This window comes from Pinus tabuliformis, chromosome 1_2 (genome assembly GCF_031772625.1).
Source record: "Pinus tabuliformis cultivar Carrire ecotype Pingquan chromosome 1_2, CPIR1, whole genome shotgun sequence".
In the NCBI taxonomy this organism is placed as follows: domain Eukaryota; kingdom Viridiplantae; phylum Streptophyta; class Pinopsida; order Pinales; family Pinaceae; genus Pinus; species Pinus tabuliformis.
This window is the reverse complement of record NC_142298.1, coordinates 1,192,237,874-1,192,253,730: the sequence shown is the minus strand read 5'-3', so window position 1 is coordinate 1,192,253,730 and position 15,857 is coordinate 1,192,237,874. Positions and strand designations below refer to the sequence as shown.

At 40.4% G+C, this 15,857-nt stretch overlaps 1 pseudogene; it reads right to left on the bottom strand.

The window, feature by feature from the left end:
• Nucleotides 1-2,290: 2,290 nt before the first annotated feature.
• Nucleotides 2,291-3,839, bottom strand: LOC149210501 (serine/threonine-protein kinase rio2 pseudogene; annotated as a pseudogene).
• Nucleotides 3,840-15,857: the final 12,018 nt, after the last annotated feature.

Below are 15,857 nucleotides of genomic sequence, written 5' to 3'. Positions count from 1 at the left end.
ATTCAGCCTTAAAAAAAAACATGATCATGGTCCTGTGAAATTACGATGAGAACTTGCTGGCTACTCTAAGTGGAAAATAAAGAAGAGTCAGCTGAAAGCAAGGAGGATGTAAGAAATATAACAACTTTTGTTCATGTAGATGATGTGAAGACAACTTTAGCGGATGCAATATTTAAGCAAGGGAAGGTGTTTCGTGACAACAGATCTATTTAGGAAAGAACTATGGACTCCCATGCACCAGAGAGAGTGGGGCATAACAATACTAAGCAAAAATGCAAAAGTATGCTACAAGGATACAAAGGTCAACATCATTAATACTCCAGGTCCTTTAAATTTTGGAGAAGTGGAACACTCATTTAACATGGTGGAAGGTGTACTTCTTGTGATGGACTCTGTCGAGGGATCAATGCCAAAACGTGATTTGTTTTAAGCTTTAGTGCTGGGACAAGAGCAAGATTGAGAAGCCTCCAGCTCGTCTTGATTATGTGGCCAATGCAACCTTTGAGCTTTTATTGAATTGAACAATACGATTTCCAATTCATATATGCAAATGGTTTCAAGGGCCAAGCTGGATTAAGTACCGAAAAGTTGGGAATGACCGTGGATATCTTTTCAAATTTCCACCATTTGTTTTGGTACTTGGGCAGGTTTAGAATAAAATATATCGCAGTGTTGATTTCCAAAAGGCCATATTGCTCCCAAGGGTCTGATGTGCCGAGCTTGTAGATGAAGGTGATAACTCAATTCCTTTATATGAGACTACTTGCATCACTAAGTAGTGGAAAGGCCTTGCCGTAAAATGCCCTTGACAGAAAAGCAAACCAAAGCACAAACTAGGAGACCTCACAATTCAAACTATATCTGTGCAGGGAATGATGGTATTTGTCACGATCACATTTTTGGTCAAATATTTAGCTTTTGGTCTGAAATACATCATACTATCACCTTCATACCCGATCCATATGGTATTGTTATTGGGGATCCTAAACGGATTCCTGAAGGATATGAAGAGAATTAGATGTTGAATGTGCATGCCATTGATACAAGAATGCAAATGCAACCTTTAAAATGTATCTAAAGATGAATATGGTTGTTCACTGACAAACAAAATTACATTGGAAGTCTAAATTGTTGTTGTGATGGGACACGATGTCAACTAAAAGAGGGATTTCAAGGAGAAAATAGGACGCGCTACTTGAAATACAGAGTATTGGATGAACTGGGATGAGAGATTTCAAGGAGAAATTAGGACGCGCTACTTGAAATACAGTGTATTGGATGAACTGGGATGAGAGTATTGTCCCAGTTAGAACATATGTCCTTAATGTTACAGATACTAGACAATGGTCTGATAGTCCATCAAGAGGTCGTTCCCATGTTGGTTACCAAGCTGAATATAATGTTGCACCATGCTCTGCTGGTAGTCCTCCTAGTGAATGCATTGACACTCAGGAAGCACACAAGGCTAAACATGAGGAAAGTCTATCAGAAAATATTGATGGTATACGCAAAAAGGGTCAGGTGATCTTGACACAAATGAATGAATTTGATGGGTAATAGAGAACTTATAAGATATCACTGATGATTGCTGTAAAGAATTGCAGGCACTTATAGATGTGAAAAAGTGGCCAAAGAGGGTGGAAGGGATGAGTTGAACTTTATGGTGAGAACTACAAAATATTTGGAAGATGCTACTAATGACACAAGACATTACCTTCTCCAGAAAATGGAGAAATTGGATGAGAGTAAAATGGGAGAACCTATGAAGGTTGCAGAGGGCACAATGTGGGGTCTCTTTTTGTTTTGAAGGTTGTTTTGAGAAAAATAGACGGGTGATGCATTTCTCAACAAAGAATTCCTTTGGCTTAGGTGCCAGGGTTGAAAGGCATCTGTTCCCCAAAAGTCATGCAGAAATTACTTTGGCCTCATCCCTTTTACCATACCACAGCAGGAACTAAACACTGGTGAACGACTCAATACTCAGTGACCTTGAAGCCTAACCACTAGAGATTTTTCAAATCTAGTTGAATCTTTGAAGACCAAGACATTTCTAACCTGTAAATTGCACTTCAAAATTTTCCTTGCAATCCTGTAGAAGTTTCTATCTAAGCTAAAATAACACTTTAGTTTTGTTGCAACAAGAAAATTTTCTGTTTTCGGGCAAATAAAATTGTGTAGAAGACCATTATGTGCTAAACCTTTTGGCAATATTCTTTGAAGGCAGTTATTTGAGCAATTTGAAGTAGTTTTTGTTGCAAGAAGAAGTGGGGGTTGGTTGTCAAAGGTATAATTATATCTCTAATACAGTCCAATCAACTCTCCATGATAAGCTTGGATCTCCTGCAGTGCTGGATTGGATACTTGTATCTTGTGCAGATATTTGTTGATCCATATTGCATCCATTACTAAGAGAAATGGCAGCAACCCTGTCACTTGCACTACAACTATCTACATTATCCCCATGATCTGAAACCTCTGCACAATCACCATTAACATCTACAGAAATGGTTTTCAGATGACTAGCGTTTTCACCACCAGGCAGAGGCTCCTGGGAAATTGATTCTTGGGTCTCAAGACAACTAGCTTTTTCACCACCAAGCACAGTTTCCTGGGAAAATGATTCTCCTTCTGCATCATCTTCAATATCTGAACTTGGGGCATCATTACTATCTGCCTTCCCAAAAACAAACTTTTCCAAATCATCCTGATTCTGTTCTGTGAACCCACTTGCAGCAAGTGCCTTATCCAAGGAATCAGCTGATTTAGCAATTGCTTCAAAGCATGGCCTTCTATCATCATCTGAATCTGAATCTGATTCTTCTAGTACGTCTGACCCCTCAGCAGCAGAGGTGGCAAACCTCTTTTCAAAGAACTTGAATATACAATCTACATCTCTATCAAAATACATTTGCGCATTGCGATGAGAGACAGAAACCATTTGTGGAAAGTCAATCATTGTGACATTTTCCTCGTCATCAATCATAATATTGAACTCATTGAAATCACAGTGGATGAGACCGTGTTCTGCCAGTCGAACAATTAGGCCAATTATAATATTAAATGTTTGTTTTGGATGTTGCAGCTGCTTAACTTGGACCCTGGAACAAGAGACATCAGAACACAATGTCGATTACAGTCTACTGCATTAGGAACTGGAAAACCGTGTTCTTCAAGGGCCTTCATAAAGGCAAATTCTTTAAGAGCGGCAAGTCTTGATAGGTAGAGCCAATTATAGCTGTTTCGATGTCTCAAATAGTCATGCTTAGATTTAACAGCTCTAAATGATGTCCGACCCAATCTGTGCAATTTCATTGCCAATGTTCTACACCTATTCGACGACCAACACCTACAATAATGCCGCGGTTTGCCAATGTCTTTATTGCAAGAAAGTCATATCCCATGTAGGTTAGACGATAACCATCATATTTGGATGAATCGTGATGCACAAGCTTATGCCTAAGCAGTGTTCTCAAATTCTTGTAAGTGCCCCCATGCTTGAGACCGGCAATTCGATCCACAAGCTCTGCTGGGACAATTTCATGATTTTTCATGCCCATTTCAACGGCTGTGAGTACACGAAACTCGTCCTTGGATAAATATCGCAACACATTGACATCGAGCTTCATGACTACAAATCCAGATTGATTCCACGACAGCTTAAAACCCTTTTGAAAATAAACTCCAAGCAAGCCTGCTCGCTAATTATTAATGAAGAATAATGGCTGCCCAAAGGTGCTTCTAATGGCTGGAGAATCTGAGCATTTCAGAGAAACTCATCGACGCCATGACTTCATAATGAAATGATTCCAAATCTAAGTGCATACACTTCACTTGGCTTGCAAAACTTTGTAGTAAATGCTAGGTTACTGGAAACATCCTCCCTAGGGAATGAATCCACAGATCCATGGATTAGATGCGGATTTGGATTTAGATTCCAAAAGTTTACTAGGGTTCCAAAATTGCAAAAAAATATGATGCGTAATTGTGGATGCCATTGAAAATGACCTGATAATCATTGGAGGGTCAGTCGTTTTCTTGTGTAGCCCATGGATTTCAAAGATGCCTTTGAAACTCACTGCAATCGTGCAGAATAGAAATAGAATTTGGCTTTGTGATGTGGAAAGACAAGGGCAAGGGTTTGCTGGAAAGTGAAGATAGGCCGTAACTCAATACATATGCATACAATCGAAGATCTCATGGACCCATTTGGGCAGGCCCGCAAGAAGGCGAGGTCCGAGACCTTTTTTGAAAGAAAATGGTGGTCTGTTCAATCCCCATGAGAGTAACATATTCAGGGATGGAAACAGATTCAAGGCTGGTGGTATGAAATTCGCTTTACAGCCAGAAAAGGAGTCGAACTGTGCAAATTCTACGCTTTCATCTTATTCTTTAGATCGGCCTAAGAACAAGAAAGTTTGCAATCATTTCAAGCGAGAGTTGATTCTTTTGATCTAGATTCAAATCTAATATATTCTTGTGGCTGATTAGACGAAGGAGAGCCACTATTAGGCCTCAGATTTTGAACCTGGCTCTGATACCATGTGTAAGAACCCGAATCTTATTATTAGAGCCTTTATTTCGTTATGCACTAACATATCTATTTTTTCTATTAATTTATAAATAACAAAGGAGCTTGCTCACCTTTTCACATAGCTTTAAACATTTAACATTTAATCATTTTATCATAAGCAACATAAATTAAGGTGAGCATTCCATCAACTTAACAAGAGTAGTTAATTGAAAAATACCTGTTCCGGCGGTTGATGACGATACCTTTGTTTGATAGCTCCTGCTGCACACTCCTTCTGGATGACCCAACCGGATTTACCTCCCAGCCAACTAGGAAATAAATTCCTAGCCCAGGAAACCTCCACAGGTTCCCTAGCCCTCCGTGCCCAAGTCCAACCAGATATAGTGTGTCCTCAAAAGAATGTGCAAAACTAGGTAATGATACTTTTCTCCTCTCAAACCCAAGAAACCTCCAAAGGTTTCCAAGGTCTCCCAAAATCATAACAAGGCCAAACAATCACAACCAACCCCCACAATCCTAAGCAAGACTCCAACTCCCCCCTCTTCTTCCTTCCCCCTTTCCTTTTATACCCTCTTTCCTCAACCACCTATCATTAAATGTCATTAACTCTCACCCATCCTTGGTTGACTTCTCTTCCAAGCTAGAGTACATTTGGAATTGTGATATGAATTTAAAATTGAGAATTTAATGGGGAAATACATTTGGGAATGTGAAGTGTAATTACATGGGGAGGACCATGTCTCCTCCTTAGTAAATGTGAGGGTACATTGGGGAATGTGAAATGAATAAATATATATATTGATGATAAGATGGAGAGGACTATGTCTTCTCCCAATTAAATGTGAGGGTACATTGGGGAACGTGAAATGAATAAATATATATTCATGATAAGATGGAGAGAACTATGTCTTCTCCCAATTAAATGTGAGGGTACATTGGGGAATGTGAAATGAATAAATATATATTGATGATAAGATGGAGAGGACTTTGTCTTCTCCTTATTAAATGTGAGGGTACCTTGGGGTGTGTGAATGAATAAATATATTTTGAATTAATGGAAGGAGACCATATCCTACACAATATTGAAATTGAGAAGGTAAGTGGGGAATTTGAATAATGAAAATCATAAATTTATTTTAGACCAATATTCCTCAATATTTTCAGATAATGTAAATATTAACACAATTTGTAGGATAAGATTTAAGTGGGGCATTACAAGAACCATAGACCACTACCTTTTACATAAGAAACAAGATCAGAAATATTACCTAGTATTCCATTGGGCATGGAGTCTATATAGGCCTACACTAAAACTTTAAAAATAACATATTTACAATACTAAGGCCTGAAAGCCTTAAACAAAATAAACTTTCAAAAACCGCCCATTGACTGGGCCATCAAAAACATTTTCTCCTTCCAAACTTTGCAGCATGAAAGTATTGTTCCCCTGGACTTGAGAGATGACAAATGGTCCTGTCCAAAGAGCATTAAATTTACCATGATTGCCTTTCTTTTCCTTCAATGCATCCCATTTCAGAACCCAATCACCAACCTGAAACTTGTCCATCTTTTCCTTTCTGTCAAAATCTTCCTTGATTTTCCTTTGATGTATTCCAGACCTCTCAATTAGTTGATCTCTGATCTGATGAACTTCAGCCAAGTCACTCATTCTCCTTGCCATGTCACTTTCCTCATTCTCCTCTTCCTGCAAGAATTTGGCCACATGGAGGATCAATTGGATTGGGAAAATAGCCTCAGTGCCATATACCAACTTGAATGGAGAATTCCCTGTGGACTTCTTGGTGGTGACCCTGTCAACCCACAATGCAAACTTCAGTTTGGAATCCCAGCTCCGCTTGTTGTCTTCCAGTAGCTTTTTGATTATCCTTACCAGGATTTTATTGGATGATTCTGCTAGGCCATTGCCTGAGGATAATATGAGGTGGAATGCACTAATTTAATGCCCATTGAGTCACACATGTCCACCAACTCTTTTGCCCTGAAAGCTGCTGCATTGTCTGTAACCAATTTGTTTGGGCAGCCAAACCTAGTGAAAATGTTTTCTGTCAAGAATTTCATGACAACCTGGTGATTAGCTTTCTTAGTGGGGATGGCTTCGATCCATTAGGTAAAATAATCATTGGCTACTAAAATCCATCTATGTTGGGCACTGGAATGTGGATTAATCTCCCCTATGAAATCAAAACCCCACTGTTGGAAAGGGCCACTAGTATGTATTGGCTTTAGGGGAAAAGATTTCAGTTGTTTCCTTCCTACAAACCTCTGGCACTTGTCACAAGATTTCACAAATGAAATTACATCAGAGAATAGAGTAGGCAAATAATACCCAACTCTCAGGATCTTGTGGGCTATGGTTTTCCAATAATGATGTCCTCCACATATGCTAGAATGGAACTGGTGCATGACTTCCACAAATTTCTCTTTGTCTAGACATCTTAAGAGGATTCCAGCTAGGTCCCTCCAATAGAGTAGGTTGTTATTAATACAAAACATGGTTGCTTTGAGCTTAATGGTCCTCGCTTGGCTCGAACTAAGGCTTGGAGGAAATTATAGCTTCAATAAGAAGTGAGCTATTCTAGAATACCATTCGCAAAAAGCCAGATTTTCAGCCAACGACTGGTTCTGTCCTTATTCCACTGTTTCTTCCCCTATCTGTCCAACCTCTGAATTTGCACCCATTCAATTTATGTCCAGCATTCTGCAATTTTCTTCAGCCATCAGCTGAGCAAGGCCCTGGCCTTTGACAATCTTGGTGGGCTTCAATTCTATGCTGAACTCAATGAGCTTTGCAATCCATTTAGCCCTTCTTCCATCAACATCTGGCTGTGTTAGGACATCCTTTACTAAAGTAGAGGGTACATAGGCAATCACCTTGGAATGCAGAATGTAGATTCGGAATGCCTTTAAAGACTTAATAAGAGCATAACCCTGTTTTTCAATAATGTCATATATTAATTCAGCATCCCTTAAAGTTTTGTTGAAAAAGGCCACTGGGTTCTCTGTACCTTCATCATCTCTTTGCAACAAGATTGTTGCAAGGGTGTCACAGGAAGCAAAAGAGAAGATATGGAACTCCTTGTTATAGTCTGGGTTGATTAGAGTGGGAGCTTCCATAATAGCTATTTTGACGACTTCAAAAGATTTTCTTGCTGCATCGGCCCATTTAATCTCTGATCCCTTTTTTAGCAAGGAGGTGATATGTTTCACTAGTTCTACAAAATTGGGAATAAACCTCCTCACAAAGTTGATCTTGGCCCAAAAAGGATTGAATGTCCTTTTTCGACCTTGGGACAGACAATGTCTGTATTGCTTTAACTCTTTCTAGGTCGATCCTAACACATGTAGCAGAAACAATGTGTCCTAAAAGCTTGCCCTCTCCTAAAGCGAATTGTGACTTCTTAGGATTGACTGCAATCCCAAACCTTCTGCACTTCAGAAACACTTTCTTCAAATGCTGCAAATGATCCCGATGACTGCTGGAGTAAACTGTTATACCATCCACGTAAACTAGGACAAACTTGTCCTTCTATCCTATAAAAGCTATATCCATGGCCCTCCGAAAGGTGGCCCCAGCATTCATCAGTCCAAAGGGCATGTTGGAGTACATAAAAGTTCTCCAAGGAGTGGTGAAGGCAATATTTTCTTGGTCCTCTGGATGTACAGCAACTTGGTTTTACCATGAAAATCCATCCAAGAAAGACATGACTCTAGCCCCTGAAACCTTTTGCAGTGAATGTTCCATCTTGGGTATGGGATAGTTGTCTTTCTTAGAGCATTTGTTCAGGTTCTTGAATTCAACACACTGCCTGATTTCCCCACTTTTCTTCCTCACAACTACCAGGTTGGCTACACACTTCGAATACGTCAGGGGAACTATGATCTTGGCAGCCAACAATTTCTTAATTTCCTTTCAATCAAAGGGAGTAGCAGAGGGCTTATGGGTCTCAGATTCTACTTGAAAGGGATGGTGTCCTTCTCCAGTGGGATCTTATTTTGAATGATGTTTTTTTCATAAGTCTTAAGGTCATTATACTCCCAGGCAAAGACATCAGCAAATTACTTCATTAGGGTGCAGTATTCAGAACTTTGGGCAGTAGACAAGTGGGTGGACAGATTTATATACTTTGGATGATCTGGGCTCCCTATGTTATGTCTATGGACTGCAGACTCATTTTCTTTTTGGGCAGTCTTATAGGGTACATCATTATGGCCAAACAACTTCTCTAGAGGCACCAACCCTTTAGGTATATTGTTACTAGGCAATTGTACAACACTGTCTTGACCAATTTTCTTTCTTAGCTGAGACTAGTGACATTCCTCAATGGCTTCATTCTCTTGATCAATTTGCATTTTAGAGAATTCATTAATGGTTTGTAGAAACCTATTGACTTCATCATCATCCTCAAAAACTTTCCAGTATTTGACATTATTGGGAAGAGATGGTCTATATTTTACTTGAACTTCATAAGTAAATTTAGGGGGCATGGGAGGGATGAACATGCTAGCAGACATAGCAAGGGAATCAACAAGCTGATTTTTGACTCTGGGAATATATGAGATACAAAAGCTACTAAAAGAATCTTTGAGTCTCCATACCTCATCTCTGTACACTTTCAGCCTTGGGTGCTTTGCTTGGAACGTTTTGTTTACTTGTTGAATGATGAGATCGGAATCTCCAAACACCTTATGTCTCTGATTCCCATTTCTTTAGTAGCATTTAAGCCCAATATCAAAGCCTCATACTCTGCTATATTTTTGGTGACCTGAAAAGTCATCTTGAAAGACAGATGTATGCATTCCTGTGTTGGGGATACCAGCACTACACCTGCTCCTGCAGCTTCCCTAGAGCAAGCTCCATCAAAGAACATATCCCAAATCTGTGGCCCTTCCTTCTCCATAACCTAGCATACCAGTTTCTTGAGCTGCACTGAGGTCAGCTGGGATTCTTCAATTTGGAGAATACATGCTCCAAAAGCAGTGTCCATAGCATAAATGGGATGATTAGATGGATTATTTTCATCACTAATGATATATGCCAACTGGGCTTCCCTGTATAACCTTCTGCTTTCTCCCCCAAAAACCGGGACAGTGGCATAGGACAGTTCATTTTGAAATGTCCCACCCAACCTCTTAATCCATCCTCTGGAAAGTAGCATGACAAACTTAGGTGGGACATCTGCTACCACAATATCCATCATCATGCTCTTCATGGGCAGCCGAGACAAGGTGATGGCCAAGTATTTTATCAACCCTAGACATTTCACTTCTCTGGAATCGAAAGAGATCAAGTAATGATAAGGTCTGGTGTATCAAGGCCTAACTCATCCATGACAGCTTTGGGCATTAGATTATGACTGGTGCCTGTGTCCAGTAGGAAATTATGAAGGACTTTGTCATGAATGGTCAAGGAGACATAGAATGATGGGAAGATATCATCAGACAGTTCAGTCATGGGGCTAAGTACGACTGCAGGTTTGTCATCTTGTAAATTCACATAGTCGTTGGATTCTTGTGCAACTTTGAGCTCAAGGGCATCAAGGATGCATTTCTTAAAGGCCTCATTCTTTACTAGTTCTATCATAGGTATAGATATTTTCAACTTCTGGACTTATGATTCAAAACTGAAACGGGAAGGGGACTTATCAGGACCTCTTACCTCTTGAGCTGGTGCTTTGAGGATGATGGGATCAGCTGCTGGTCAGTTCTACTTGCTAATCTGCTGCTCTGTGGGGACAACAGCTCTTTGGACAGGGCTTTCTTTGAAACTACTCATCCTTGACCTCAGGTTATATCTATGCTAATCTTTAGTTTGCAAAACAGCTTCTCTGTCCCACTCTTGGCTGGTCTTGTCCTTGAGTAATAAATCCTCATAGGCAACTAATGTCAAAAAGGAAGCACTGCCTTTGTCTTCTGTGTAGTGGATCTCATCCTCTTCATCGTACTGCTCCTCCCCCATGACTACGTTTTGGAAAGGAGTCTTCAGCTTCTATTTTTCACTGGCCTCTTTTTCCTTTGCATGATCTACAATTGTTCATTTGCTCTCCTATATGGATTCGGGTTTCTAGGAGAAAAGCTATTAGGACCCCTTACTTTCCCTGCATTCTACTCAACCTTCAACTTGGAGATTTCAGAGGCCAATGACTCTATCATCTTGGTCATATTATCTATTTTGGGGTCTGAGGATGAAGAAGATTCACCCCTCTGTCTCCTTCAATTAGCATGTCCTTTGAGTTTCTTTGCAGCCATGATATTGGATTCTACCTCCAAGGCTGCATATTGCATTTCAGCCAGAGAAGCACATCTTCTTTCTCTCAATAGCAGGTGAAATTCAGAATCAAAGGCATTGGCATAAGTGATCTTGGCAGAGGTGGGAGTAGGTTTCACTTCTGCTGGTATCTTACTGTACATGCAGTTGAACCTTTTATTGAGATCGGATAATGACTCCCCATTTTCTCTTTTTAGGTTGCCAAACTCAGTATGATAATAGAGTAGATCTTTCTTATCCCCCCAATGCTTTAGGAACACATCATCTAGGGCCTCAATGTCTGTTATAGACCTAGGGGTCAATTCTCTAAACCATTTTCTAGCCTCTCCATCTAGGCTTTAGACGAAAACTCTCATCCATACATCATTGTCACTAATGTCCAAATTATCAGCATTGTTATAAAATGCCTCAAGATGTTCTTCAGCTGTGACTCCTTCTGTCCCAGTGAACTTAGGCATATATTTCTAATATTCTCCTACAAGCATGGCATTCAAAGGAGTAGGAAATACCAAGGGCCCATACCTAGCAGCTATGAATCTTTCCATTTTGGTGGGTGCTTGTGGGCCTGCCATGACTTGGGTAAATGAAAGAGTACTGGCAGTCTAAAATATAGGGAGTTGAGAAATGACTGACAGGGTTAAAAGAATATGATTGATAGGATGGGAGGTTTCCTTTGGGTTGAGATCCAAAGGAGGACCTAAAGAATAAGGAGCTTTATGAATCTCTGAAAATTTCTCTTCACTGCCAATGCTAGAGGCTATATTCTCAACATTTATGTACTTTGTTACAAGCCTTTTGTGTAGAGATGCATAAGATTGTTTAGGTTTACCTGATCCTTATGTTCCCTTTAGTGATTTCTTCCTTTACTTGATAATCTTCTCAAGGTCAGGTATTGGGTCAGCTGGTGATTTCCAAGGATTTCTCCGAGTGTGCCTCACAAACTGAGCCATAACTGTGATGTGGAGTCGCCAAGAGGTTTGGCCTTCAGTAGATTCACCAGATAGATGATTGCAACCAAAAATGTGTCTAGACTTTGTCTATCATCAAATCTAGATCTGTGTCGTCTCCCACAGAAGCTGAGCTTCAATCTCCTCTCCCCGGCAACGGCGCCAACTATGTTAGGGCTCCAGGAAACTCTCCTAGGTTGTAGCTCGAAGATGCTTGGTAACATATAATCTTCAATATGGTTCTAGGAACTTATTGGGATGGGTGATGTTTTTGTTCAAGCTAGATAACCACTTCTACTCTGTTTTCACTCCGGACATGCATGAACACCCTTAGACTACAAGGCATTAGACCACCAATGCTCAATAATTTGGGAATTAGGTGAATAGATGAAGAATACTAACCACACCAGCAGATGCATATAGAATGCATGCTGGCCAGCTGCAACTAGTAAAGAAACTTGCAAATCTAATCCATTAATGCAGAGATAAGATGACAATTATCTTCTGTTAGATACAAAAGAAACCTGGGTGACCTACTCACTAATGCATTCAATTGTCTAATCCAGAGATAAGATGATAGTTATCTAGTATTATACATAGAAGAAATCATGAATACAACACTTCAGGCACAAGCTTAGAATAGAGGAGATATGGACATTGAGCAACTAACAGTAAAAGAAGCTTGCATTGCTAAAAATTAAGATGAGACGCTGCAAGTTACAGAATATCTACAGTCTCCAGAAGTTGAACCAAAACACAATTTCCAACCCTGATTACATCTTACCTTCGGCTATTTATAATCTATCATTACAATGGCCTTTAGCTGTTTAGACATGGAGGGACCTTAGTTGACCACCTACTACCATTAATTGTCTAATAGTGTCTTTGAATGTAGTTGCTTTCTTCACTACGAAAACCTGATCAGTTCTGGTACTGTGTTGTCCTCCAAGTGGTTGGATTGATCATGGCAGTGGAGTTCCATAATTGTTTAATTCGGTTGCTGAGTCATGATGTGTCCTTTTATCCTTCATCCATGCTCTTCTTTTAATTCAGTTTCATGGTCAAACTATCACTAGACTGACGGAGTCGGCCATCTTCTCCTTCATGCAATAGATAGGAGTGGAGTATGGAGTGCCTAGGCAGATGAATGGTTGTGAGTGATCATGAATGGTAGCTGTCGGATCAAGGGAGATGTGCGGTGGAGATCGTGCTCTGGAGGCTAGTGGTCATGGTGGGAGCGGGACATGTCCGGGCCGTTAGATCTTCAAGTGAGTAGATCGAATGGTTATCGGGTGGTGGAGATGTGCGAGCAATAACATGCGGCGTGGTTTGATTTGAGTGGTAATGGTTTTTATCGCGAGGGCATCGGGCGATAAGAGGAAAGTGTTAGAACTCACCCGATGCCATTCAGTGGATGACACATGGCGGCGAAGGAAAGAGAAAAATTGTCCTCATCGGGTGGGTACTTTTTGCGCTTGTTGTTCGCACGATATGGGTATTGGCCATTAGATCTGGCGGGGTTGATATAACAGTGGAGAATGATCGGGCATGATGCATTTATCAGGAGGAATGTGGGTCGTTGGATCGGCGGGAAAATATCAATGGCGGAGGGAGGTAGAATTACGAGTCACCCTTGGGAGCTGTGTTGATGGCGTGTATGGCGCATGGGTAAGGTTTTATTGGGGTTTTTGGTTAATTCTGTTGGGGTTAAGGTTAAATAGGGTTTTTTCAGGGTATGAAGGTTAATTTAGGAAATGGGAAGGGTAGAGTGTGAGAGGGGTAAGAGAAGAAGGGGAATAATGGCCCATGTGGGACCCCTTTAAGAACAACGAAACAGACCGAGCCTTTCCTTCAGCCTTCAAAAAGTCAGCACTGCATCTCAGGGCTAACAGGACTTATTTCTTATTGTTGGGTAGAGGAATGTGGTTGATGTCTTCAACCCATTTAGGATCAATCTTCACGCCCTCTTGTGATACTAGATGTCCTAGCAGCTTCCCTTCACTCAAGGCAAACTGGGATTTCTTGGGATTCAAGGAGATACCATATCTCTTGCACTTATCAAAGGTGAGTTCTAAGTGGAGGATGTGTTCCCCCTCAGTGTTGGAAAATATTGTGATTTCATCCAAGAATACCACCATGAATTTGCCTTGCTTCCCCACGAAATCTTTGTCCATGGCTCTCATAAATGTGGCCCCTGCATTTATCAGCCCAAAATGCATGCGAGCATACATAAATGTTCCCCATAGGGTGGTGAAAGAGGTATTTTCCTGATCCTTGGGATGAACAACCACTTGATTATATCCAAAGAACCAACCACCTTCTGCAATATATTATCCCTCTTGGGCAGCGAGTAGTTTTCTTTCAAAGACGCCTTATTTAGGTTCTAGAAGCCTACACATTGCCTTATCTCCCCATTATTCTTACGCACCGGGACCAGATTCACTACCCACTTAGAGTATCTTAAAGGTACTATAATATTTTCCTGTAGGAGCTTCCTTATCTCCCTTTCAATGGATGGGAGTAAGAGTGGATTTATTTGTCTAATTTTTTTCTTGCAGGGTTTCAGTCCGCTTTTCAAAGGAATCTTATGTTGTATGATGTTAGTATCAAACATTTTCAAATCATCATAAGACCAAGAAAAAACATCTTTGTAGGCTTTGAAAATATCAAAATACCTCTATTTATAATGCAAGGGGATTTATTTTGACAGCTTGATCATCTAAGGCTACTCCTATGATCCAATTTTGCAATCTTATACTTGATCATCCATCACAGGAGCTATTTTTTTTGAGTCTATGTCGTCTTTATTTAAAATCCTTTCTAGTGAGACTAGTCCACGAGGGATAGTGTTCCCTTTTAGTTGCAAAATTTTGTGCCCAACCACTGCATCTTTCCATAAAGCGTCTTCTTGATCTGCTTCTTCTTCTTCTTCCTCTTCTTGATCAATGGTGGACTTAGAAAACTCCCCAACAACCTCTATGAATCATTTCACTTGTTCATCATCTTTGAACACTTGTTAGTGCTTAAAGTTATCAAGTATGGAGGGTTTGTACCTGATTTCCACCTCATACCTAAGGAGAGGATTTTGAGGGGGCCTGAAAGTACTTGTAGCTGTAGCAAGAGAGTTAGCCATCCTTTGTTCTTCCCTGGGAAGAAACTGAATGTTGAAGGCCAGGAAGAAATTATCAATTAGGTCCCACACTTCATTTCGGTATGTCCTCAGTCTGGGATGTTTGGCCTGCCATTGGTACTTGATTTTCCTTACGACCAACTCAAAATATCCATAAACTGTTAGACATTTAATATTCAGATTTTTTGCACCCTGTAACCCAAGGAACAGTGCTTCATACTCCTTCACATTGTTGGTTTCTTTGAACTCCAGCTTGAATGAGAAGGGTATCACGCAGCCTTCAGGAGATACCAACAATACTCCTGCCCCATTTCCCTCTTTTGAATTAGCATCAAAATATAATTTCCATACTTTGCTTTCACTTGCATGTTGATTTTCTTATGGCCATTATAGGTGGACTAATGTTTATTCTATGATAGCCTCATCTTCTTCTAGAAATAGTTAGGAGAGGTCACTTTCCTTTCCATAGACTGGGGATTTCTTTGAGCCTTTAGCTGAGGGTACAATTTTTACAAACCTGGATTCTCTATATAGCCTCCTTTTCTCTCCTCCAAAGGTGGGAATGGTGGCATAAATTAGATCCAACTTGCTAGATCCACATACCTTGGAACCCCAAGATCTAGATAGTAGCATGCCAAAATGAGGGGGTATATCTTCCACTACTATGTCCATTACCATGCTCTTCTTAGGTACCTGAGCCAGGTTCACCACCAGATCCTTTATCATACCCAAACATTTTACCCTCTTGGATTTGAAAGAGTAAAGGTCCTTGTAAGGCCTGGTGATCTGCAAGCCAAGTTGTTCCATTACTTCCAATGGCATGAGGTTGTGGGAGGATCTAGAGTCCAACATGCAATTATCTAAAAGAAGATCATAAGAATACTCGCCAGCAAAACATACAACTCTATCAAGTTGTCAAAGCAAGGAAACTTCTTTACGATCAAGTGACCCAGGAAGAGCCAA